This window comes from Uloborus diversus, chromosome 3, assembly GCF_026930045.1.
Source record: "Uloborus diversus isolate 005 chromosome 3, Udiv.v.3.1, whole genome shotgun sequence".
Classification (NCBI taxonomy): domain Eukaryota; kingdom Metazoa; phylum Arthropoda; class Arachnida; order Araneae; family Uloboridae; genus Uloborus; species Uloborus diversus.
This window is the reverse complement of record NC_072733.1, coordinates 25,580,910-25,607,089: the sequence shown is the minus strand read 5'-3', so window position 1 is coordinate 25,607,089 and position 26,180 is coordinate 25,580,910.

The window sequence follows — 26,180 nt, the reverse complement described above, 5'->3', positions numbered from 1 at the left end:
TATCTCTAAACTCACTTTTCTCAGCATTGAAGGAGTTTTTTCTAATTGAAATAACCAAAACACTCTCATAGCGCACTGTTTTTTTTTTTTTTTTTTTGAAATATACCTAATAACAAACTAACACCTAATAATACTTAACAGCCTTAAGGAATATCATGCTTTGATGTCAAGTAAAACAACAAAGCGTTATTTTATCTTAAAAATTCAGTTTTCTGAAACTTTTACTACGAATGACGACAAAATATTATAGAAACTCTCACATAAAATACGTGTTTTAATACAATGATTCAAAAGATTGATCATAAAAAATTACAACAGTTTTCTTACATCCAAAGAGATAGCGTTAGTGTTTTGTATTTTATGATTTTATTTAGTAATATTGAACTACACAATCTTCATCTCAGGAAGATTTAAAGTTGCTCATTTAAACTAAGTATATCCAAACGTAGATTAACGCTTCTTCAGTCAGATATGAAACAACGTGATAACGCTATTTTATCGCTGATTGTCATATTAAATGAAATTATCTTTTAAAACGTCTCTTTAAAGGCAATAAAAAACATAATTTTATCTATTAACTTTTTATGAGCACTTGGTTAAGCGTTATAAGTATTTTATTTTAAATTCAAGTTGAGGAAGGTGGCCTAAAATAATACCCACAAGGCAAAAACTTGCGCAAACAGCATATGTATTAAAACATTTGCCACTTAGCTAGTAGTTTCCCCAAGGTTTCCATTATTAATATAGTGAAATGAAGTTTTAATCCTAAAAAGAGCAATAAAAAACGGAGTTTTGAAAAGGTATCCAAAAGATCAGTTTACGCTCACCAAAGGGTAAAATGATTCTTTAGTTGAAAATAATTGTAAATGGTTTTTATCGGTTAATAACGGGTATAAAAATAATTATGAACAGAATTCAACAAAAATTATAAAATTTTAGAAGCTCGAAAAAAAATTTTAGTTGCCAGAAATATTATTTTTCTGGCAACTTCTGGCAACTTTATTTATACTTCTGTAACATCATTCCTACCATTTATACTGATTTGACTTTATTTCTAACTTGGCGACTTCCAAATCTTTTGTTCTACGTTTAATATCCAGAGATTTTTAATAAGGATTATTACTGTCTAAGTTTTCCCCCATTTAAAAAAGTGTTGCTGTTTTTTTTTTTTGGTACTGTGGAAAAATTTTGAAGCTCCCTAATATTTAGGTGAGTCTTTTTTTTTTTTTAAATTAAGATATCCGGTAATCCGGCTGAGCTATCAATATAATTGCTGTAACTTTTTTTCATTATACATGGTTTATTGGTAGTACTTATGTATGTATACAGGGCTGTAGCTGGAAAAAATTATTTGAAAGAATGGACCTCTCTTTCTTTTGGGTAGATGGCATGGTTGACAGACGTTTGTTTTGGGGTCAAAAGAGGTCAGTTTCAACAACTTACGCCAGTTTTTATTTAAAAAGCAAACGTTTTATGATTATAATATGTTTGTTAAGTTTATGAATATTTAACGTACATAGTTTTAATAAACATTTCTTTACTCTCGTGTTTTATGTTATAGCCTGTTTTTTTTTTTTTTTTTTTTTTTTTTTTTTTTTTTTTTTTTTTTTTTTTTTTGCCTAGTTTAACAAAAGACTTGGAAGTCGCCAAGTTAGAAGTAAATTCAAACCAGTATAGATGGTAGGAATGATGTTACAGAAGACAAAAGGATCGCCAGAAAAGTGATAAAAGATATTTTTAAAAATAACTTCTCTCTTTTGTTTATTTCGTGATTTACATTTTTTTATACGTAATCTAGAGTACACATTCAAAGTTATTTTTTGTTTTATTTTCACCTTTGACCATACAACACTTGGAGATATGATATTTCTATTTAGAATTAGTGCAATATTTCTCGTAAGTTCAATTCTGCAACAAATTTTCTGAAGTCACAAACAATTTATTTCTTTATATAGTTTAATAACTTAATTTTGTGACCTGTTGAAATGGAACCTGCGATTTTTGGAATGGAAAACATATCTTACCATTCGGCAACTGAGAAATATCTTACAAAATGAACTATAATTGCTTTATACATCTATACTTTTTGATTTATTTTTCATAGGCACATTTTCTTACTTTTAGATAATTTTAGTAATTTTTTCTTCAAAGAATATTACTAATCTAATGAAACACTTCAAATGTACGTGAGTATGTCGTGCAGAGATCACTTACAACTTTTTTTAAATGAATCAAGTCGTTCAAATGAACGAGTCGAATGAACGGATCAAAAGAATGAACGACCCTCTGATGAACGGATCATTAAAAAAAACGACATTGCCCACCTCTAATAAAACGTGAACTTCTGAAATTCCTGCTCTTTTTAAAATATCAAAACGTGGAATTGATTAAAATCTAGTAAGAGGTGACACTTTGGCAAGAAAATCGTGTTCAGAAAGGCCGAGAGTGTACAAGATGACGCGCACATCACAAACTTTGCAGATAGTGCCAATAATTCTTTCTCATGATAAAAATATCTTTTTAGAAATTACAAATGTCAAAAAATGTAAAATGTCTAGATTACCTTGTTCAACATTGCACGGTTAAGAAATTTGATTAAGGTGGGCAAAGCTAGCATATTGAAGAAGAATGGCTGACAGTTTTTCTGCGATTAAAAAAAATAATGAATGAATTTGGATGTCTCTCATCGTTTTGCTATTTTAGGCACTATCTCCAGAAAGAGTCGGAGTACATTTAGTAATAAGAACATGGTGGTGGTTTGGTGATGGTATGGGATTTTTTTTTAGTGGTTTACAAACATTTTTTGGCCATTAATAAATTCCTTGCATTTATTAATGGTCAAAAAATGTTTGAATAGAATCTTGTCTGTGAATAATTTGCTATTGGATAATTTACGCTTGAAAGTTGAATTTTCTGAAGCATAATGCTTTGATCCAAACTTCAAACTCAACAACCTAAGATCTTCTCTTGAATTTCATATAATTTTTGAAATTTACTGTTACCAATCTCGATATGAATACCATGTAAAATCTTTAGAGTATTATTAATTAGCAATGTTGTCGGAATGCTAAGCACCACTCTTCCGTTGAATAACCGAGGTTTTTTTTTTTATGTTTATTGATGATTGCAATTTTTAATCCATATCAAAACGATTTTAAATCAAAGGCAATATGAATACTTTAAAGGAATTTTTGCTATTGAACTTTTGACAGGCTGTATAATGAGTTCCACTCAGTACAACTGTTAACAGATTCAGGGCAGCTCTTTATGAATACCCGTTATTTTCTAAGATATTTGTGTAAAACGTATTCATATTGTAACAACATATCGATGCGAGTCAGGTTTTTCAACATATAGGGTAGACCGACCAGTGAGTGAACACCACCCAGTGAATGAACAGCGCGTCATTTTTTTTTTTTAAAGAAGCTTCCAAAAATTTTTTTCCGAATAAATTCACTACAAAAGCGTTCGTTATTGATATTCTAAGCTATCTGACACCTGATTGGTTACTTTGGATACGTATTCTTTTCCTGGAAAAAATTTGAAATTTGTACTGCCGTGAATCGTTCTTTCTCTTTCAAAATAATAAGGCTGGTTTCGTGCTAGCAATTATTTTGATACATATTATTTTTATCGATAAATTTTATTTTTTAACTCTACGAAAGAAAAATAAAGTATACATATTTAGGCTATGGATTTAAATTGTTTCAGTCAATACAGAATGCGTAGATTTTCAGGTAGAGGGGTGTTCAGTCACTGGGTACGAAAAATTGCGAAAACCCAGTGAATGAACACTGGCAAAATTTCTTTTGATTTAAAAAGAAATTTGAAGTTTCTTTGAGATATTTTCATTTTCGTACTTTTTTGTAATGCAGATAGTTTTATATGCTTATTTATTTATGTATTTCATTATATATTTTATAATTTCTTTATTTTTGTCTTTGTAAACAATGCACTTTTTACTGACTTTTATCTATATCTCTATCTATATATTAACCTACCTACCTCCCTACATCTATCTTTCTATATTTTTATCTCTCTTGATAGATAGACAGGTAGATAGAGAGATACAGAAATATATATATACAAAGAGAGAGAATAGATAGGTAGATATGTATGTATGTTTGTATATACATAGATAAATAGATAGAGGAAGATATAGAGAGAGATATATAAAAAATAAGAGGTAAATAGATATAGGTAGATAAATATAGAGATAGAATAGGTAGGTAGATAGATAGATCGATAGATTTATTGATGATAAACAGATAGGTAGTGGTTAATAGATAGATAGGTAGATATTTAGATGTACAGACAGATAAATAGGTAGATAGTTAGGTAGATAGACAGACAGATAGATAAGTAGATAAGTGGACAGATACGCATATATATATATATATATATATATATATATATATATATATATATATATATATATATATATATATATATATATATATATATATATATATATATATATATATATATATATATATATATATATATATATATATATATATATATATATATATATATATATATATATATATATATATATATATATATATATATATATATAAAGTAAATAGATAGATAGAGATAGAGATGGATAGATAAGTAGATACGATATATAAATAGATAGATAGATATAGATAGTTATATATATAGATAGATAAGAAGATATAGATAAATAGATAGATAGATGGATCTCAAAGAAACTTAGTTTCTTTTTTAATCAAAATTTATCATGTTCATTCACTGGACCAATTTGTGCTCATTTACCGGTTCGAGGTGTTCATTCACTGGGTCGTTGTGCCATTTTTTCTTTAAACACCTAAAAAAGTCGGAAGCGGTACCATTTAAGTTCCCGCGATTTTTTAGAGATATTTACATAGATCAATTAAAATGTTTTAGCTATCACGATTTGTATAGTATAGAATTTAAAATTACTAGGATTTTTAAAAATTGTGCTTAACTGTTTATTCACTGGTCGGTCTACCCTACACACGCGGAAAAAAAACCTCAGTGCTACGCAGGATGTTACTTCCGATCTATCTGCAAAACGTAGCTAACTTTAGAGCTATTATTAAAAATACAGTGAAGCAATCCTACCGTTCACGTTCATGTGATCAACTATTATTATTTTTTTAAAATTATTAACAGTTCCGATAATTTGATGTAAAAGATGCCAAAATATAACTTTATCTTCCTATTCTTATTTCAAACAACAAATTGTAATTTTCATTGATAGTTTGGTGATACGTCACATGAAATAGTTACCTAAAATTAATAATCAATCTCCTTTTTTCACCTTTTCAACGATCTTTTATCTCATCAAAATTCGCTGTCTTTTTTTTTTTTATTATTATTATTATTGAGTAACAGAGATTATTAAATGGTTTCAGAGTGATCGAAATAAGTTGAGAACCGCTGTTTCAAAAAGTCTAAAAAAATATACTATAGCGCACACGTTTAGTTGAGCAACTTACGTTGTTTTCGTCGAGGATTGGGTAATAAAGCTTTGATAGAGTTTTCATATTTAATCGTCATGTAAATATACAAAGAAAACAACTTGTTTGCAAAATATGATAGCTAATTTTAAATTTTCTTATGAAGGCAGAGAACGCTATAAATACATAATGCATCCTGTTTCACATTCTGTATACTCCTTCTTTCAAAACCAGAGATGTTTGAAGCTTTTCTTCTCGATTTTTCTACGAAAAATATCTAACATTAGAAGAAATATCTTTTAAAGCTGTGCCGAGGAAACTGAAATTAATAGCTGAGTAAAAAACCGAAGACGAAAATAAATGATCCAATTTTTCGCTTTGAAATAAACTTCTGCAAAATTTTAATGAAGAGATACTTCCGCCAAATAATCGGTAATCAATTGTTTGACTTCTAGTTACGTAATCAAACTCTTCATTGTTCTGAAAATCATCAACATGACATGTTTTGATTGTTTCCATGACTGCTCTTTTATTGTGTCAACAAATGATTTCAAGGCGGAAAAACACAGGCAATTTTGTATATTATCAAGGTTAATATGTTGCATTGGGGGATAAATGCCTTGCGGAAGTGTGTTACTATTTCCGTAATTTTTATCAAAATCTCTCTAAATCATATAAAATTTATCATAAAAAATAATACGAAAAATGGTTCAAAAAGGTGAACTATCTCGAAAAACAATCTTCTTGTGAAGTTGCTTTTTTTTTTCAATCCTTCTTGATGTTTTGCTGACAATACTTGCTGACCTGCTCTCAAGTCATGGAATCACCGGAAGAGCTCATTTTCTCATGTCATAGGGACGAAGCATACTGGCCAGTCATAAACATTTTGAGAAATGTCATCATGGGGGGGGGGGAGCAAAATTCGATGATTGGCTCTCGACTGTAATCTGCAAATGAGTTTCTGGATGGAAAGTGCTTCAATTTTTGTACGCAGGTGTCGAAACATATGAGGTGGGAGGGAGGTGAAGTATAGCATTATTATCAAAATATATATTAAATGTTTTATTTAAGATATTTCTTACCTTAGATATAGGCTAAAAATTAGATTTATGTTTTCAAAACTTCATACTACGAAAACGGTTAAGGTAAAAAAAAAATTCTGGCAGCAAATTCACCCGATAAGGCATAATTCTTTCTCCCATAGTTCCCGATTTTAGTTTTAAAAAATTTCTGTAGATGGCGCTTCACATAGTAAATCCGTAAATCAAACAAAAAAAATTTAATTCCCATTACAATTTTTCTAAATTTTTTTAGAAATAAAATTTTATTACAATATTTTCCAAATGTTCACCGTCGGTCGGCTCGATCGTGTGTTCGTGATCAAAGGACGAAATTATAGACATTTTGGGGAAAGTTTAAAATGGAATCATTGCTTATTCGTCACTTATTTTATTTGATCAAGTTTCTCAAATGCTCGTAGATTTTGCCGATATACTGCACAATCACAAGGCACTTGAATTTGTTTCAGAAATACTGGGAAGAAAAATTTATGACTTATCTCATGAAGCCATGAAGATACCTCAAAAAATTTTTCTCAACCAACCCTAAGAATTTTCTTGTAATAATTTTCTGAAAACCGTTAAGTCAACCGACATGTTATTGAAACCGATGGTAGACATTTTGAAAACCTAGCAATGTAATTTTAGTCATTAAAATTTTCAAAACATTGTGATGTAATTTTCAATTATTTTTCTTTGATTTACATGCTTGCTATCTGCACCGCCATCTTTTGCAGAAATTTAGAACTAAATCCCTGAACTCTGGGAGGAAAAATTGATGTCCTGCTACATTAATTTTTCATTATGTAGCAGGGCATAGGGCAGGTTTCCATGTGCTTAGCTCTTTAGTAGCGTACGTAACTTCAAATTTTCGGGCCCCCCGCAAAATCTGATTTGGGCTTTCTCCTTAAAATCGTATTAATCTATATTTTCAGTGCAATCAGGGCTATCACGTGGTCAAAAAAAAGAGGAGGAGGGATACGAGTTTAGCACCCCTAATTTATTTTTAAACATGTATATATATGCACAGAGAGAGGGGATTCCCAAGTAGCACAAAAATATTAATCGACATAGTACCGACATAGATCGATGTTTGAATCCCGATTAATAATGGAGACGGTTTTGAGAATATAGAATTATGTCGAAGTATATTTTTTCGTCGGTTTTATTTAAAAAATCGTTTTTACTTCTTGTTTTGGTGTGTTTAACAAGTTAATCATATTTAAAAGCGTTTATTTAGTAATTTTCTTATGAATGCGCAATTCAGAAGATAATTAGAAAACTTTTAAAAATATCGAAAAACGTTTTTTAATGTCGAAAGAAAAATATTGTAACACTGACGTATTTTGACGTCAATCTATGCAATAAATCTTAACATGGTTTCTACACATAGAACTATGTCAAAATATGTTTTTGTTTCGACATTATTTAAAATTTCATATTTAAGCTGTTTTAAATCAAGTGGAGAAAATAAATCAACTTCATAAACAAATGATTAAAAGGAAGTACTCTGAAGCTGCACATATCGAAACAATGGAAAAAAGAAATACGTACCTCGATGTTTTTTTTGCATGAATTTGATTTAAAGCGTCATTTTTACTATTTTTTTCGTTGTTCGTAATCAATTTATTATTAGTAAAAGTGTTTATATAATGATATTCTTATTTATATAAAATCAGAAACAAAATAGAAAAAATTGCAAACATCGAAAAGCGTTTTTGGCCCTATTTCGACGTAAATCTGTTCTATGAAAATCTATTCTGCGGCTGCATGCACATTCTGGATCCGGATGTCACGTGATGACCCTATTTCCATTTTATGATTTGTGTTGACGGTTGAATTCCGATTAACGGATACGGGTCTTGAAATAGAGAAATATGTCAAAGTATATTTTTTCGCCGCTTTCATTCAGAAATTCGTATTTTCATTTTGTTTTGACATTTCTAACAAGTTAGACTCAATTAAAAGCGTTTATTTAGAGATATTCTTATGAATATGCAATTCAGGAGAAAATAGAAAACATTTGCAAACACAGAAAAACGTCTTTTAATGTCGAAAAAAAAATATTGAAATTCTGATGTACTTTGATTTCAATGTAATATATCTTAACATGGTTTTCTAAACATAAAACTATGTCAAAACATGTTCTTGTTTCGACATCATTTAAAATTCCATATTTAAGCTGATTTAAATCAAATTGGGAACATAAATATACTTTTCCTTTGGTAATATTTTCAATAACAAATGATTAAAAACAAAACAAAAAAATAAAAAATAAAAAATCCTGAAGTCCAGGTAGCACAACATACCGATCAATGTAGAAAAATTTGCAGCAAAAACATAGATCTACATTTTTCCCCCGACATCGATCTTCCGGAAAACGTAACACTTTTTCAAAATAGATCTATATTAGTCCTCAATATAGATCTACATTTTTTTCTTACGTCGATCTGTTTAAGAAAACCGCTTTTTCCGACATAGATCTATATTAGTCCTGAATATAGATCTAGATTTTTTCCTAACGTCGATCTGTGTAAAAAATAGCTTTTTTCCGACACAGATCTATATTAGTCCTGAATATAGATCTAGATTTTTCACCGACGTCGATCTTCCGGAAAACGTAACACTTTTTGAAAATAGATCTATATAAGTCCTGAATGTAGATCTAGATATTTTTCTTACGTCGATCTGTGTAAAAAAACCGCTTTTTTTTCGACAAAAACTTTTTTTTTTTTTTGCCCTCAAACTTGTACGACTTCTTTTTTTTATTTTGCGTTATATATTAATTTTACGCTATTACGCCTGTGCGACTTCGTTTTTTCCCCCTTGCGCTCGCAAACCTAAGCGCCATAAGTTTTTTTGCACCTTTTTTTTTTTCTTTCTTTCTTTCTTTTTTTTTTTTTTTTTTTTTGCGTCCTCAATAATTTTTATTTTATTTGTGCCCTCGATTGTGTGTGCTTTGGTTTTCTTTTCTTTTTTTTTCTTTTCTGTGTCCTGAAACCTGTGCGCCTTTGTTTCCTTTTTCGCCCTGAAACCTGTGCCCTTCGGTTTTTTTTTTTTTTAATTATTTTTTTTTTTTTTGCACCTTTAAGCTTGATCTCCTTCGGTTTTTCTTTTGCGCCCTTGAGCGTGTGTGCCTTGTCCCCTCTCCACTCTTAATTTTCTTTTTTTAAATTTTATAATTATAATATATTTTTTAACTTTAATTGAGTATTCGAACGTTTGCGCCTCCCTTTTTCTTTTTTGCGCTCTCAAACCTCTGCGCCTTCGTGTTTATTTTCTTGATACGCCCTCAAACCTATGCGTTTTCGGTTTTTTCCTTCTTTTTAATTTTTTTAAAAATCTTATTTTATTTAAATATTTATTTTTGCGCCTTCGGAGTGATTTTTTTTTTTTTTACTACCTTCGGGAGTCAAGGTTGGCGCCCTCTTGGGAGGACGCAGTCCTCCCTGAATATTAATAGTAAAAATTACGAACATTAAAACGTGTCTTTGAATATTTTGGAAGACACATTGAAGATTGATGAAAATTTGCCGATCTTTAATTATCTTTTGGCTATCTTTTTTACTTTTTTTTTTTGGTACTGTCAGCAGATGATGATTAAGGATTTTAGTTGAAATTATGGAGGGTTGCATTTAATTTATTCGGAACTTTAAGATTTAGCCGTTACCAAAATTTTAGAATCATTATTTTGACGAGAAATTTCATTTTTTTTTTTTTAAGCCTAATTGTTGAACACGCGTCACTTGCTGTAACTTTCATTTTCGAGGTAGACCGTGCAAAGCCGGGCAACGCAGCTAGTATTAAATAAATCTGCCAGACGAAAGTTTTTTAACTTTAGCTTGTCATGGTTTTGCAAACATCGAAATACGTCGAAGTGTGTTCTTGTTTTGACATTACTTTAATTTTTTATATTTTCATTACTGTTTTTGCCTTTTGAAATGTTATTAACGCAGTGAGAAGCTTCGACGAGTAGGGAAATGAACCCTTTTTCATTGTGGTCCTCAAATCAGCTTTTAAACGTGGGGACAAAGTGTTAAAAATAGGGACATTCGACATCCTTCATTTAGGGGGTCAAGAGTGGACAATTACTCTCCCGACTTGAAAATACTAAATGTATTTACAGTTACAAGGCGTAGTTTTTGCTGTTTTTTTAACATGATTTTCATTGAGAATATACTCTTTTTGTTCCCTCTCCCAGAAAATGTGAAATGATGGAGCTGGGACTCTCCCCTTAAAAGGGGGAAGTTAAGTAGCCTAATTAATGGTTAATGTTCTGCAGATTCTAGAAGAAGTATTGACGCTTTTGATTTTCATATTTTTTTAATGGACAAATGCAGTTTTAGCATTAAAAAAAATTTAGTTTTTTTTTTTTTCTTTTGACTGTTTTTCTTTGACAACAAATTGTTCACATAAACTCGTAACCGTACTCGGACAATTACCGCGTCAATGAAAATGGCATGATAGAGGGGTGTTATGTTACATAATGCCCCATCATAATATTTATTACTCTGCGATTCAATATCCATAAAAGTAAGTGAAACATTTTCTTCAATGTGAATATTTTTAACGGTTTCTTCTTGTTTGTTTTTATTTATAAAGAGCATGTTCATTTATTTATCGCTTACAACGAACATGATTAAAAGCATTGTGTAAAGATTTTTTTTATTCAAGTGGATTAGCATCCTGTGCATCTGTACTTTCTATCCAGAGCAAAATGTATAGTTATTTATGCCATAATTAGACTTCTTTCAGACATCTAATCTAATACGAAAATTCTTGTTAGACGTTAGCATGCATAGATGTACATTAAATACGCGAGACGTTTGCTTTTTCTCCCCTTTGTCTAAGTGAAATTACTGAGCTAATTTTTTTATTTCCCGCCTAAAGTAACGTTCATTTGTTTCAGACGTCCTTAAGGATTCTTCCTGTTAGCTTGCATAGATTCATATCAAATAAATCGTTTGTGAAACATTTGGTTGTTTTCTTTTCCTTGCATAATTGAAACTACTGATCTACTTAACTATTCAAAATTAAAACTCATTTTTTTAGAGGTGTTTAATTACGTAAGAATTGTTCCTGTCCGCCTTTAGCGTGCATATATATGCATCAAATAGACATTTACCGTGAGTAAATCGTTTAATTTCCATAATTAAGTAAAACCATTTTGATATCACCATTTTGAATGAATTTGAATGTTAATTTAATTACTGCCAAAGTTAGATTTATTTCTGCCATCTATTCTTAAGGACAGATTCTTCCTGTTAGCCGTTAGCGTGCATAGATGCAGTGGCGGATTGGTTGAAAAAATCGGCCCTGGCATTAGGAGATGTCGCGGCCCCATAGTTCTTATAGATATATTAAATTTTACCTAACGATTGGGCTATCACTCAAATATGAGGAAATTATTCTTAACAACTAAATATATTTAAACAAAATTTAACAAATAGGAACACTTCTACGCTTTAATGGTGAACAAACTGATACCGTATTAGATAAACACCTTATTTTGGGGGGAAATGTGATTGTAATTGTCCATTTATTTATTTTTATAGATCCCGGAACTTGATTGAATATTTCCGTAATGATAACACTGCTTGGCTAGTATGTCCTTTTCTGCAGTCATAATAAGTAACTTAATTACCCTGTTTTATGAAACTGATCTAACAATGTTCATATGGTGAAGGACTAGGGCTGTCTTAGAACGTGATGTGTCGACACAAACATACATTACTGGGCCTTGTCATAAAAATTGCCTTTTTTATACTGTCATACCCTGACAACACCCAGACTCAATGCGAGGTCAAAAACCTGGTGGGAGGTGTCGGGTACGAGTTTGGTAGCCCCTTATTATTTTTTTTTTCAAACGCATGTATCAATACAAAGAGATAAAGTGGACTTAGCTTTCTGGCTTCTGGGAGTCATTAAAGTATTTGCAATATGAACTTAATGGAAAGATTAACATTGAGTCTGAAATGGGAGGTCCGGGGGTCCTCTCCCCCGGAAATTTTTTTTAAATTGTAGTCTTAAAAACCCAATTTTAGACAATATTTGGAGATGTCAGGGAGCGTAGGTTCGGGGTTTCTCCGGCTGCAATTTTTCGGAAGTCGAAATCCAAAAAAAAAAACATAATTTTAAATTATCTTCGAGTAAATGGTATAAAGAGCGGTTCCGGGGGCTCTTGTCTGAAGTTTTTTTTTAAATATTAGCTCATCAGAAAATTTTCAAATTTAATTTTTGCTTACCTTCAGTGATGTTAGGAAAAGGAGTTTTCATCAGGCTCACCCAGGAAAATTTTCGTAATTGAAGCACTAAAAACGACATTTAAAATGTTCTTCATTGATGATGCCGAGAGAGAGAGGAGGGGACAGGGCACTTTCAAGAAAATTTTTGATACTGTTAATTTAAAAACACAGTTTTAGACTATCTTTGGGAATGTTAAAAAAAATGGGAGAGGTTCGAGTACGTACCTTCAGCAAATTTTCGAAACTGGAATTCCATGTTATGGTGGGAGTGGATTCGACTGTTCTCTTATGAAGTTATTCAAAATTAAAGCCCAAAAAGTTAAATTTTACACGATCTTCGATGATATTAGGAGGGGGGAGGTTCTGGGGACCACCGGAATTCTTTCGACATTGGTTTCTATCAACTTATTTTCTTTTTAAACTGAGGGGTCCGAAACCGCGAGTTTGTACAGCGTACAGAATACTTTGTTTCGTTAAGAAATGTATGAAACTCACATTTCGGTGGCCTTTGGCCTTTGATTTGATAATCTTAATAATGTAGAGTCTTTCATGCTCCTCAATGGTATTTTAAGATTGCATTTTTTAAAAATAATTTATGGAAAAAAAATATTTTTCACTTTTATTCCAATTGCTATAAACAGGATTGCCGAGAGCAAAAGCGGATCCTGGAAAAAAATGACATAGGTCAATTTTTTTACAGGCCCCCTTCTACACCTTTCACCATTAGGATATTTTACCCTCTGCACGAGTTCAATTTCTAGCCGGGCCCCTATTCTTTAACTAAGCTGATATGACCTCACGTCGGTCCTTGTTGTAAGTTGCATTTTATAGCAATCGTGAATAATCATTTATAAATAAAAGTATCAAAGAGAACAAAAGTATTTTAGCTTTTTACGACCGCTAAGGTTTCCTTGTTTTTTTTTTTTTTTAATTAATTTATTTTTTATTACACCACTAAAAACATATTGGCAGCTCCATGGCCCGAATAACTAGAAGTGAGGCCCTAGGCCCACATTAATTTGGAGGCCCCATGAAGACTATGCAATGTTTGATTTACATTTTTAAAGCACGAATGCACTTTTTGGAGGCCTCTTTGTCTAATCACACAACTATGCATAAATCCCTTATGTGCATTTATGAATCCCCTTTGGGCCCCTTCATAATCTTGACCAAGTAAATTCGTTACTGGCAGAATGATTAAAAATTCCCCTTTAAGTTTTTTTCTAAATAATAAGTCATAATTTTTTATTTAAAAAAAATACATGTATTTTTCATATCGCTGCAATGCTATGCATAATTATCTAAAAAATTTGGGGCCCCTTAGGAACATGGGGCCCCAGGCCTAGGCCGACAGCCTGTGCGGTAATCAGGCCCTGGGTAGCCCCATTTTAGGAACCCTCCCCCTCTCTTGGTGACTGCCCTGCTGCCTCCCTCCACCCACAAGCTTTAACCCAAGCGTAAAGAGGAGCTGAGGCTGTGTTTTGCAAATTTGCGTTATTTTAAACACAGCGCACTAAATTTACATTTTGCTGTTAGCAGACAAGCCCGAAAGACTTTGCTGTGAGTTGATCGGCCCGAATCATGACCGGCCCACCAGGCAAATGCCCGGTTGCCCGCCGGCTGTATCCGCCACTGCATAGATGTGCTTTTAATAGAGGTTAATTGTAACCTGTAATGTAGAGCACTTTTCAATGAATTATTATTAATATTTAGCAGCTAATTATATTTACTGCCGAAATTAAATTTCTTTCAGACTTCTAGTCTTAAGTAACGGTTCTTCCTGTCCTGTATATAATTGTGCATCAAGTGACTTCATTCTGACTTTCCTATTACATAGCTGGAACTATTAAGGTAAATTCTATGAGAATGCGACATAGATATCATTTTTTAAATTTAAACTAAACCAACTGTTTTTTGTTTTAGTTGATAGAAAATAAGTCAAATTTTAAGAAAATAACAAAATATGATGAAATAATTGCATACATAATTATTTAAAATTGATCACTTGAAGACTTACTGAGAAACTGAAAATCTGTTATTTTAACCTCTAGTTTCATGCTCCTTAATGCATATAAATACCACATAGATTTTTTAACAAGCGTATTTATTTGAAAGATTGGTTCATTTTCTTCTCAAAAATACCAAAATTTTAACAGGAAACCGTTTAATTAGTTTGCTTTCTCCCCCAAACTTGGTATCCGACCCCAGTAATGTCTGTTACGATAAGTTTTTAAAAAACTTCGCATTAATGCTTAGCTTTTAAGGTTGCTATATTATTGTTATTTAGCTTTGTATTGGTTGTAGCTGTATTTTTTACTACTAAGATTTACTTACTACTAGATTTATAACCTTGAGTTTTACTGCAAAAAATTAGATTCCTTTCAAACAAATATTCAGTCTTTAGGTCAAGATTCTTTCTGTTGTGCTATGCTACAACAAAAATGCGCAACAAATGACATGATTTTGTTTCACTAATGTCATTTAGCCTAATTCTGTCAGCTAATAGTTTAGAGACGTACTGAGTATACTCGGTAACTACAAGGTACTCAGCCAAATTTTGATCAGGTACTCCGCTAATACCGAGTAGTTGTAAAAAATTGAATATTGTTCAAAGCAGATTTTACAATTAGTAAAAAAGTACAAGTATATAATATACTGCAATCATTTACAATTCAAATTTAAAAGTCAAATTTAAATTTGTAAATCTTATATTTTAACGCCCCCAAGTTAATGAAACTTATTTCTTAAATTCGGCAAAAAAGGTAAGTACAGAAAATATGAAATTTTTATATTATTAATGGATTTTTGAAGCATTAAAATACCTTTTCTTAAAAAATAAAACTACATTAAAAGCACAAATGTGCAGGAACACTGCAAACACGTGTTTTGGCATTACAAGAAATGCTTTTTTAATTGCACAAAATTCGAGCTTATGGATTTAAAGACGTACAAGTCAGATCTTTTTACATTCATTAGCTCACATTTTATGCACTGAAAAAGATGTTCCTTGTAATTCAGAGACATGCGTCTGCAGTGCTCCTGCACATTTGTGCTTTTAACGTTGTTCCATTTGCTATTGAAAATTATTTACGTTTAGCGGACTAGAAGTATAGATTGATATAGTGTGTTTTGATTCTAACTCGGTTAATCCTACCTTAATGTATTTGTTTATTTTTGGTTTAAAAAATAACTTATTGGTAAAATTATTGACACAAACAAAATCTTTTCAGAGGTGCATAATTAAATTTCAGCTGGAATTTCGATTTTAAAACTAATTGTGGACATGGAAGAATGGAGGTCTATAATACTATTCCAATGAGTTCAAAATTCGTCACGTATGTGTGTCGTGGTTCTTCTTAAAACATAATTGGTACTCGGCACGTCTCTATAGTAGTTGATACAAATAACAAAGCAATAGAGAATACTTTTCAAATTCTTTTTAAAAAAAGAACAAATGACCTGTGCATATGGTAAGAATATTTTTCTTTTTAATTTGATGGCAATATTTCTCTCAGACATGAAATATTATCTATTTATTTTCATTTCCTGGAATAGTTCTCTAATTAACTTTTTATTTTGTCTAGCAACAAATGCGAAACCTGTTTGCAGTTTGCTTAGAGCTAAATTATTTAAGCATGGAATACTAATAAAATTAGTAGGGCACCTGGCATATTCGTGAATATAACCTGAAGTAAAAGTTTGTCTTTCAGTGAGCAGTCACTGTTGGAACAATTATTGAACTCTTTGAGGTAGTGCATCTGTTTTGCAGCATGAAAGCAATTGCAAGTTCAACTATGCGCTAACTTTCTGCGGATGTGTAAAAATGCCATATTTCAGTGTGTGCCCAAAGTTGAGTGTTCAATTTGTACTGTGAATTATGACTGCATTATTTGTTTATTTACATATTTATTTCTCAGAGCAGGTTCTGTGTTAATTTGGTAACACGTTTGGTAAATCGTTTGATCCTGAATAATGAGAAGATGCACAATTTCATGGAAACTTAAAGCACACCAGTTGACTTTAGACCTTGCATGACAGTTACTTTATTAAAGTCTGCTGCAAAGTCTGAATTTTGCTGGTGATAATGCTTTAATTGGAAGTTCACCTCTAAATGAGCTGGAAAAGTTAATGCAGTGTATCAACTTCCTGTGGACATCTCTGTTGGAATTCCAAACAGTTTGGAATACTCCAGGCATATTTCAAACCTTGGGTTGAGAGAGCATTTCCGACTCCATATTTGAGTCATTCCATTTCAACTGAACTAATTTTCCAAATCGTTCCCACTTGACCATCTCCGTTTTGGATGAAATTTTATAGAGGCCTTTGAAACTAACCTATGCAAATTTTCAGCTTCCTAGATCCAAATCCTGAGAGTTTAGGATCTCCGAAAAATATGATCCAAGATGGCGGATTAGCTTTTTGTGCCAAATTTCCAAGTTTACACCCCAAGTTTACAGGAAATTTTATTACACTGAAAGCGTGAAATTTTAGGCGCTTAAAGTATGTTTGACTGTTAGTATATTCAAGTATTTTTGTGAATTTGAGCTTGTTAGATTTTGTGTAGCATGAGCATGAACTTGTGAAAAAGCGCGATGGGAAATTTTTTGCCTGGGTTTTAGGATGTCATAAAATCTAAACGATGGTGTTCTTTCAAATAAAGATAAAAAAACGAGCTTGAAATTATATCTGTCGTAATGAATTGCCATGTTCAATCTCAGATAACGGGACATTTTATAACACTGGAAGCCTAAAATTTTAGAAGCTTTAAGTACTTTTGGTTGTCAACACCTTCTAGTATTTTTGAATTTGAGTTCATTCATTTTTGTGTAGCACGTATGCAAAGTCTTGACAAAACGCAGCAGAGAAACTTTTCCCTGGATTTTAGAATGTCATAAATTCTGAACAAAAATGGTTCAAATGCTCGAATTTAGTAATTCTATTGTCAATAAGCACGTTTTTAGTGGGTTGTAGTTGCAGAGCGTAAATATTGACTTTCTAAGAGATATTGGCATCCAAAGTGGCTATCAAAATAGTTCACATGAAGAATAACCTGTTTTTAATGCCCTGTAGCTCAAGTTTGTCATCTTGCATCTTCTTTTCGATGGTACCATGAGATAGAATATATTTTTTCCTATAAATATGCTTTTTCTTTTCGATGGTGTTCTTTCAGATAAGTGGAAAAAAATGAGCCTGAAATAGTTTATTTTGATATGATACTTTATTTTATTATGATAGAGCTAATTCGTCGTTAGCGAGAAAATCTCGTTCTACAATAAATAAAGAATGGTGAATGCCGTGACAACTGGCTGATACGGATTTTGCAACTGTTATAAGTCAGAAATAATTTTTTATTTATCATTTAAAAAGATACTTTGCAAATGAAATATGATAAAAAAAAGAAAATTATCTTGTTCTGTCTATTGTATCAGCTTCTTGAACAAAATCTTTTTCTGATTCTAACATATTTAATTTACAAAAGAAGTTTTTAAATGATTAATAAAAAAAACTATTTCTGATTTATAACAGTTGCAAAATCCCTGTAAGTCGGTTGTCACAGCATTCACAGTTTTTTTTTTTTTTTTATTGTAGAACGAGATTTTCTCGCTAACGACAAATAGCATTTCAGGCTCATTTTTTCCCACTTATCTGAAAGAACACCATCAAAAAGAAATAATACGTTTTATCTCATGGTATCAACGAAAAGAAGATGCAAGGTGACAAACTTCAGCTACAGGGCATTAAAAACAAGCTATTCTTCATGTGAACTATTTTGATAGCCGCTTTGGATGTCAATATCTCTTAGAAAATCAATATTTATCCTCTGCAACTATAACCCATTAAAAACATGCATATTGATAATAGAATTGCAAAGTTCAAGCATTTGAATAATTTTTGTTTAGAATTGATGACATTCTAAAATCCAGGAAAAAGTTTTTCTGCTGCTTTTTGTCAAGACTTTGCATACGTGCTACACAAAAGTTAATGAACTCAAATTCACAAAAATGCTAGAACGTGTTGACAACCAAAAGTACTTAAAGCTCCTAAAATTTTCTGGCTTCCAGTGTAATAAAATGTCCTGTAATCTGAGATTGAACATAGCAATTCGTTACGACAGATATAATATCAAGCTCGTTTTTTTATCCTTATTCGAAAGAACACCATCGAAGAAAAAACTTAATTTGAAAGGAAAAAAATGTGTTCTTTCTAATGGTATAGACGAAAAGAAGATGCGAGGTGACAAACTTGAACTATAGCGCTTTGAAAATGGGCTATTTTTTCACTTGAACGGTTTTGATAGCCACTTTGATTCATATCTTTTAGAAAATAGATATTTAAGCTCTGTAGCTGTAACCTATTAAAAACAAGCACTTTTACTATGGAATCACTCAGTACGAGCTTTTGAATTATTTTTGTTCAGATTTTACGACAACCTAAAATTGGGAAAAAAAAAATTCCCATCGCCCTTTTTCGTAAGTTCACGCGCATGCTACACAAAATCTAACGAGCTCAAATTCACAAAAGTACTTGAATATACTTTTGGTCAAACATACTTTAAGCGCGTAAAATTTCATGCTTCCAGTGTAATAGAATTTCCTGTAAACTTGGTAATTAGGCACAAAAAGTTAATCCGCCATCTTGGATCACATTTTCAGAGATCCTAGATCTTCAGGATTTGCATCTAAGAAGCTGAAAGTTTGCGTAGATTAGTTTCAAAGACATCTCTACTCCTGTGCAAAATTTCATCCAAATCGGAGATGGTCGAGTGGGGACCCCCAAGGTCACTTGACATGGAATTACCCATTTCTATATGATTTCGAGTCACCATGATGCATCTGACCCCTCTTTAGAGTACCGAAACAGTTAATTGAGACATCCTGTATAGCTAGCTGAGTTAAGTATGTTTATTTCATTCTTTATTTCAATAGAGTTTATTCATTTCTTATCTTTATTTTAGTTTTTTGTCCATAGCAATCAACAAAATATTTGTTCCTCTTATGTATTTAAATAAAAACATGCAGAAGATTTTTTATGAATCTTAAACAGTTAAGGTATTTCAACATGTTTCAAATGTTTGGGATGTCGATGTTTTTGCTGATCTAATGAGCGAACTGCAATTTGTTCTATTATTAAAAACGAATTGTCGAAGATTCATTGATTACAAACTGGTATTGATAAGTTTTTAAAGCATAATTTGATGTTTTGTTTCAATTTGTTCTTTTAAAATTTGTTTTTTTTTTTTTTTTTTTACTTTTCTTGTTTTAATAATTAATATATAGTATTAGTAATTTGCATATTTTTCATGGAAATTACAAAATTTGAAAGGGTTCAGTTTTTGTTTTATTTATCATTTGTTTTTGACTTAAAATAAAAAATGTAATAAAAAAGATTGTGAATACAAGAGTTAGGAAATTTAAGCATGCCAACATTGAAAGAAAAAAAAATCTTCAAATAATTGCTTACTCAGGCCTAGGAAGTAGTCTTTAAAGTATCTATTTTCATGTTGAAGTCTTAAATCTTTTTTTTTTTTTTGCTCTGCAAAATTCTTATTTTTAGTGTCTTTTTCAAACAATATTCAAAAGTTTGTTCAGAAAATGTGCAAATTACCTATCAGATCGCTTCTAGCTATCAGAAATGAGCCTCAAAAAGAGCAAGCTTGGTGAGCGGAATGTATCAGTTTGTTCAATAGTCCACATTCTCTTTTCATCATACTTAGAAAAAGTACTTCGTTTGTAAGCGGAATGCAGTAGTTAATTTACAGGTTTGGAGACACATCGGAATGTATTTTTTGAGGGCTCCTTTGTCGATCACAGAACTATGTAAAACATTTATCATATGCTTGTATGAATCTCCTTTGGGGCCTCTCTTAATTGTGACATGGTAAATTCGCTACTGACAACGAATAAAGATTCTCCTTTAAGAAAGTTTTTTTCTCATTTAGCAAGTCATTATTTTTTAACTATTTTTAAAAGGTGTTTTTCGTATTGTTGTAATGCCATGCACAATTTTGTAAGTAATTTTGTAGCCCCTTAGGAAGCGGGGGGACCAGGCCTAGTTGGCCTGTGCGATCAGGCCCTGGGATGGGGGGGGGGATTTCCACCCGCCAACATTGCTATGCTTACTTCAGCGATGTTATGCTAACAATTTCGATTCTTTTGCTTCCTGCAATTTTGGAGTATGGAGTTATTTTACCATATGCTAGCCTAAGTTAATCTTTTTAATTTTAATATTTTATATAATTTTTAAATTCATTTTTGTTAGTTGTATATTTTTGGAGATACAAAATGTGAAAGGAGTGAGCTTTTAAATGCTTAATTTTGAATTTGTTCAAAACTTAAAATGAAATACTTATTGAAAATCTTTTAAAAATGAAATAAACTAAAAAATGAAAATTTTCCATACATTGAAACATTGAAGTTTCTTTCCCATTTCCATCCTGTTGCATCTTGCAAATACTTAAGTTTTCAAGTGGAAGAGATACTTCACCTCTTGGAGATGGTTTTTTTATATGAATTTTTTTAACATTTGTTACTTTTTAGTACTTGTCTATTTTTTCTGTTAGAATAGTTGTTTACTTTCTCCTTTTGTTTTTTAATTAAAATACTACGTTTATTAACAAGTTCAAGATAGGATCATAAGTATAAAAGATACTTGACCATGCAAATACTGAAGTTGCCATTGCTTGATGGAAAATTGCTCACTGTATTTGAAATTTCAGTTACATTTGTGCCTTCAAAATATATTTCAATTATTTTTTAGGAAGTTGTTTTATTGTGTACTAAGATGGAATAGCTCTTACAAAATAATTGCTTATTTCTTTTGTGAACTTGAACTTCATGTAATGATTAATTATTGGCACTTACTTATTTCAGTACCGAACTGGAAGGTTAAGCAATTTTTTATTTGTTTTAACATGGAAATTAAGTATTTGATTTTTTAGATGATATAAATTCAAACAATTAAAGAATGCCAACATTGAAACATGTCCTTTGCATAAACTCGATTGTTGTGTTGAGATCCTTTTGCAGCCAGCCAGTGCATTTCATTTATTTTGAAATATGAAAATTCATATGTTTACTGAGAAAGGTTTTATTTATTTGAAATTCCACCTGTTAATACATTTTTTGTAGTTGCATATTTTCTGGGTTTGAGGAATGAACACTTCTTGTTTGATTTTTCTATTGTTTTTATCTCAAAGTAAAATGTTTGAGTAATAACTTTTAAATTAAATAAGAATTATAAAATGCGTTTAAACATGCCAACATTGAATGTTTACTTCTCAATGGGTTGTTTACTGTGTTTGAGATTTCAACCTTTTGTCTTTTTTTAGAAAAAATTTTAATTGTTTAATTACTGATTAATAAGCTGTTCGTAGTTATCTATTTTTCATAAGAATTAAATTTAAAAGGATTATATATTTAATTGTTTCATTTATCATTTGAAAAATAAATGTATTGAAAGCATTACAACAAATAAACAGCAAAATTTTACCTGTGCATGCTCCTTAGATAATTGCTTACTGTGTTTGAGGTGCAAATCCTTATTCCTCCTGCTGTTTTTTTTTCCTCATGTACCAAATAAGAATAGCATATTTTTATTACTTTTATTTTTAGTGAGAGCTATCAAATTTGAAATAAGGAGACAATTGTTTTGATTTTGATTATTTTTCAATTAAACAAATAGCTTATTGTGAAAAAATAATTTTAATAAGATATTTAAAATAAAATCAATATTTCAGCATACTGACACTGAAAGACTGCTTGATTTAAAGTTACTGCTGTGATTAAGATTTCAATCCCTTTCCTTTCCTGAATTTTTTTTAAATCTGGAAATTAGGGAATAAGTTGCTGAATTTTTGAGCTTTTTTAAAATTAAGGTAAAATGTTATTTAAAAGCCTTTAAAATTTGAATGTAAGAGTAAAGTGTAATTGTGTGTGTGTATGTGTGAACACATGGTTTCTGAAAAAATGCTTGCTGTGTTTCAGATTTTGACCTTCTACATGGAGTAAATTTTTCATTTCTTTTGAATTACAGAAATAACACTATATTATAATCTAGCTTTTCTAAATTTAAGAAAATAATAATGTTCAATGTTGTATAAATGTATGTACTTTTGTGTGATGTTAATAAATATTTTTAAACATTATTTGCTTTTTGTTTTTTAGTTTCCATATCAAATTTTCCTGCAAATATTCGATTAATCCACATGACTTATTAACGCGTAGCTTATGCTTGGCCTGCACGTTTCCATTACAGGCTGTAAGAAAACGAAATATTCCATAGAGATGAAGTAGTATTTATTATGTAACAACTTCAGAAAATCTGTAGAATCATGTCGGATTTGATTCGAAATTACCTTTATTTTGGAAGATATTTTATTTTTAAGAATTATTGAAAAGGGTCAAATGAAAAATTGTTTTAAACTTGTTATTCTGTAGGATCTGTAAATGATGTATTTAGTTTTGAAAAAGGAATGGGGGCAAACCCAAGTAACTTCAAGCATGTCACAGCTATTGGTTTAATTCAAACTAAAGGAAGTGGACCAATGGGAAATGCGCAAAAATATTTGCTCAAAAGGTAATTAACGTATGCAATTTCTAAAGCAGAGAATGTTGTAATTTATCCTTCAAAGTTAACAGCCAAGGGGGACAATGGCATGTTTACCATGCCAAGTACGTTTGGTGTCAACGAAGGAAGGAAGTCTAGATATGTCGGAAAAGGCTTGGGGGGGGGGGGGGGGTTACACAGATCGACGCAAGAAAAAGATCTACATTCAAAAAGTGTTACATTTTTCGGAAGATCGACGTAGGGAAACAATCTGGATTTATATTCAGTACTAATATCGATCTATGTCAGAAAAAAAGCTATTTTTTTTACACAGATCGACGTTGGGAAAAAAAATCTAGATTTATATTCAGGACTAATATAGATCTATGTCGGAAAAAAGCTGTTTTTTAACACAGATCGACGTTGGGGAAAAAAAATCTAGATCTATATTCAGGAATAATATAGATCTATGTCGGAAAAAACTATTTTTTACACAGATCGACGTTAGGAAAAAAATCTAGATCTATATTTAAGTTTGATATAGATCTATGTCGGGAAAAAGCGGTTTTCTTATACAGATCGACGTAAGAAAAGAATCTAGATCTATTTTCAAAAAGTGTTACGTTTTCCGGAAGATCGACGTCGGGGAAAAATCTAGATCTGTATTCAGGACTAATATAGATCTATGTCGAAAAGGAAGCTATTTTTTACACAGATCGACGTTAGGAAAAAATCTAAATCTATATTCAAGATTAATATAGATCTATGTCGGGAAAAAAGCGGTTTTCTTACACAGATCGACGTAAAAAAAAAATCTAGATCTACATTCAGGACTAATATAGATCTATTTTCAAAAAGTGTTACGTTTTCCGGAAGATCGACGTCGGGGAAAAATGTAGATCTATATTTTTGCTGCAAATTTTTCTATGTCGATCGGTATGTTGTGCTGCCTGGGTTCAGCTTCTGGTTCAGAAAGGGATCATTACTAGAATATGAGCATAGAAATCAGGATTGCAAGGACAGCATAAGAGTTATGAAAGAAAAAAAAATTCTTCGCGCTGTTGAAAACAAAATAAGTACCCCTTAAATTTGTTGATGACTGGAACCTGGAATTGTCAGCTTGGAGATAAGTTGACTGTTTCTCTGCTTGAGTGTTGTTATTGAAGATTCATTATAATGATCAAAGGTCATTTAAAACTATGCATTGTAATAATCAGGTATAAGGACTTAAATCCAAGCATTTCTCAGAGGAATAAAAAGTAAACTTTTCATTTGGATGAAAAAAAAATGGCGCTATATAAAATGATTTTGTGGAAGTTTATAAGAAAATGTTCAAGAAATGCATACTTTAAGAAGATAATTTGTTTTTACAATTATATTTTGCACCTTAAAAACGTAATTACATTGATAAGCAAGTACTTCTTAATTTATTAACTCTTCGTACATTATTAATTTTTAGTCAGTGAATTTTATTAATAGAAACATTCTAGGATTTTTTCCTAGAAGAGTATAGCGTTTAAAAATAAGTGATTAAAAAATTAATTTCTTTCATTCATCTCTTTTCCTCATCCACACTAAGACATTTCACAAGCTTAATATTTTTTAACAGATTGTAGAATTTTTGGAATGAAATAACCATGTATTTAGCTCTTTTCTTGTAGACCTCTATGGAAATATTCATGGATCACACTAGAGACTAGATGATAAATTTAGGGAAAAAATATAAAAAAGCTGCTTGTTATTTAATGAGAAATCAACAACATGCATTTGTTAAAATTATGAACTTCATACCTTAGCCCCGATAACGAAAAGAAGAAAAAAAATGCAAATGATGAAAAATGCAAAATAGCCTTGTAGTTATTCAAATGAAAGATAAAAAAAAAGTTTTGTCCATGTTTCGTAGCTTTAAAAATAAACTTCAAAAATAGACATTATGGTTTCACATTAGTTACTAAAGATTTCTCGTTCAACTTTTTTTTTTTTTTTTTAATGATGCAGCTCTCATCAGTTGTCTGCCACAATTTTATAATTGAAAAAAAAATTAAAAATTTATTGGTTATTTTATTATTACTGTTATTGTAATAGTGCATTCCGTATCACGTCCCTGACGAGATCATTTACTTTAAACGTTATGGTCTGAAAATTAACATACTTTTGAGTTTCACTCGAAAAAAAATATGTATATCATTTAGTGTACAATTATTTAAACATGCAAACATAAATAGACTCGCTTGCTTGCACGCACACATATATGATACAACTATATATACTTCGTGCCAATGTGCCATTTTTGTTTCTTCCGTTTCTCTCATATTTAGTTCTTTGGTTTCCTTTTGCTTTCTAAGACTTTTTTTTTTCTTTTTACTGTATTTCAATTTCTTTAATGCTGTAACCTGCAACAGGGTTTAAATTATGCAGGGCTGCTTTAGATGTTTCGCTTCATGTTTAAATCTTCCCATTCTTTGAATCGCTTTTAAAAAGTAAAAACGAGCCAAGAAAACCATTCTGCATCTTTTACTATACATTTAAAAAACACATAAAAAAGAGTTTGCTGAGAAATTAGCTTATAAGAAACATAATGGATTATTTTTTGAAACATAAAGAGGAATGAAAAAACTTTGCTTTGAAAATTTTAATATTTCTATTTAGCAGTCGTCATCACTATTCCATAATCGTAGTCAATCATGTTCTCTACCTCTCTAATCGTAGTCATATTCGAAAGCAAATTTTAAAAGCCATTATGATTGTAATTGTCTTCTCAACGTTTTCCATAGTGACCTTAAGCGATACATTTCAGTAAAATTGACCCCTCTAAGCTTCATGCACGTATGTGTTTGTTCTCTTATGTAATATCCAAATATACCATATGAGTACTTAAATTT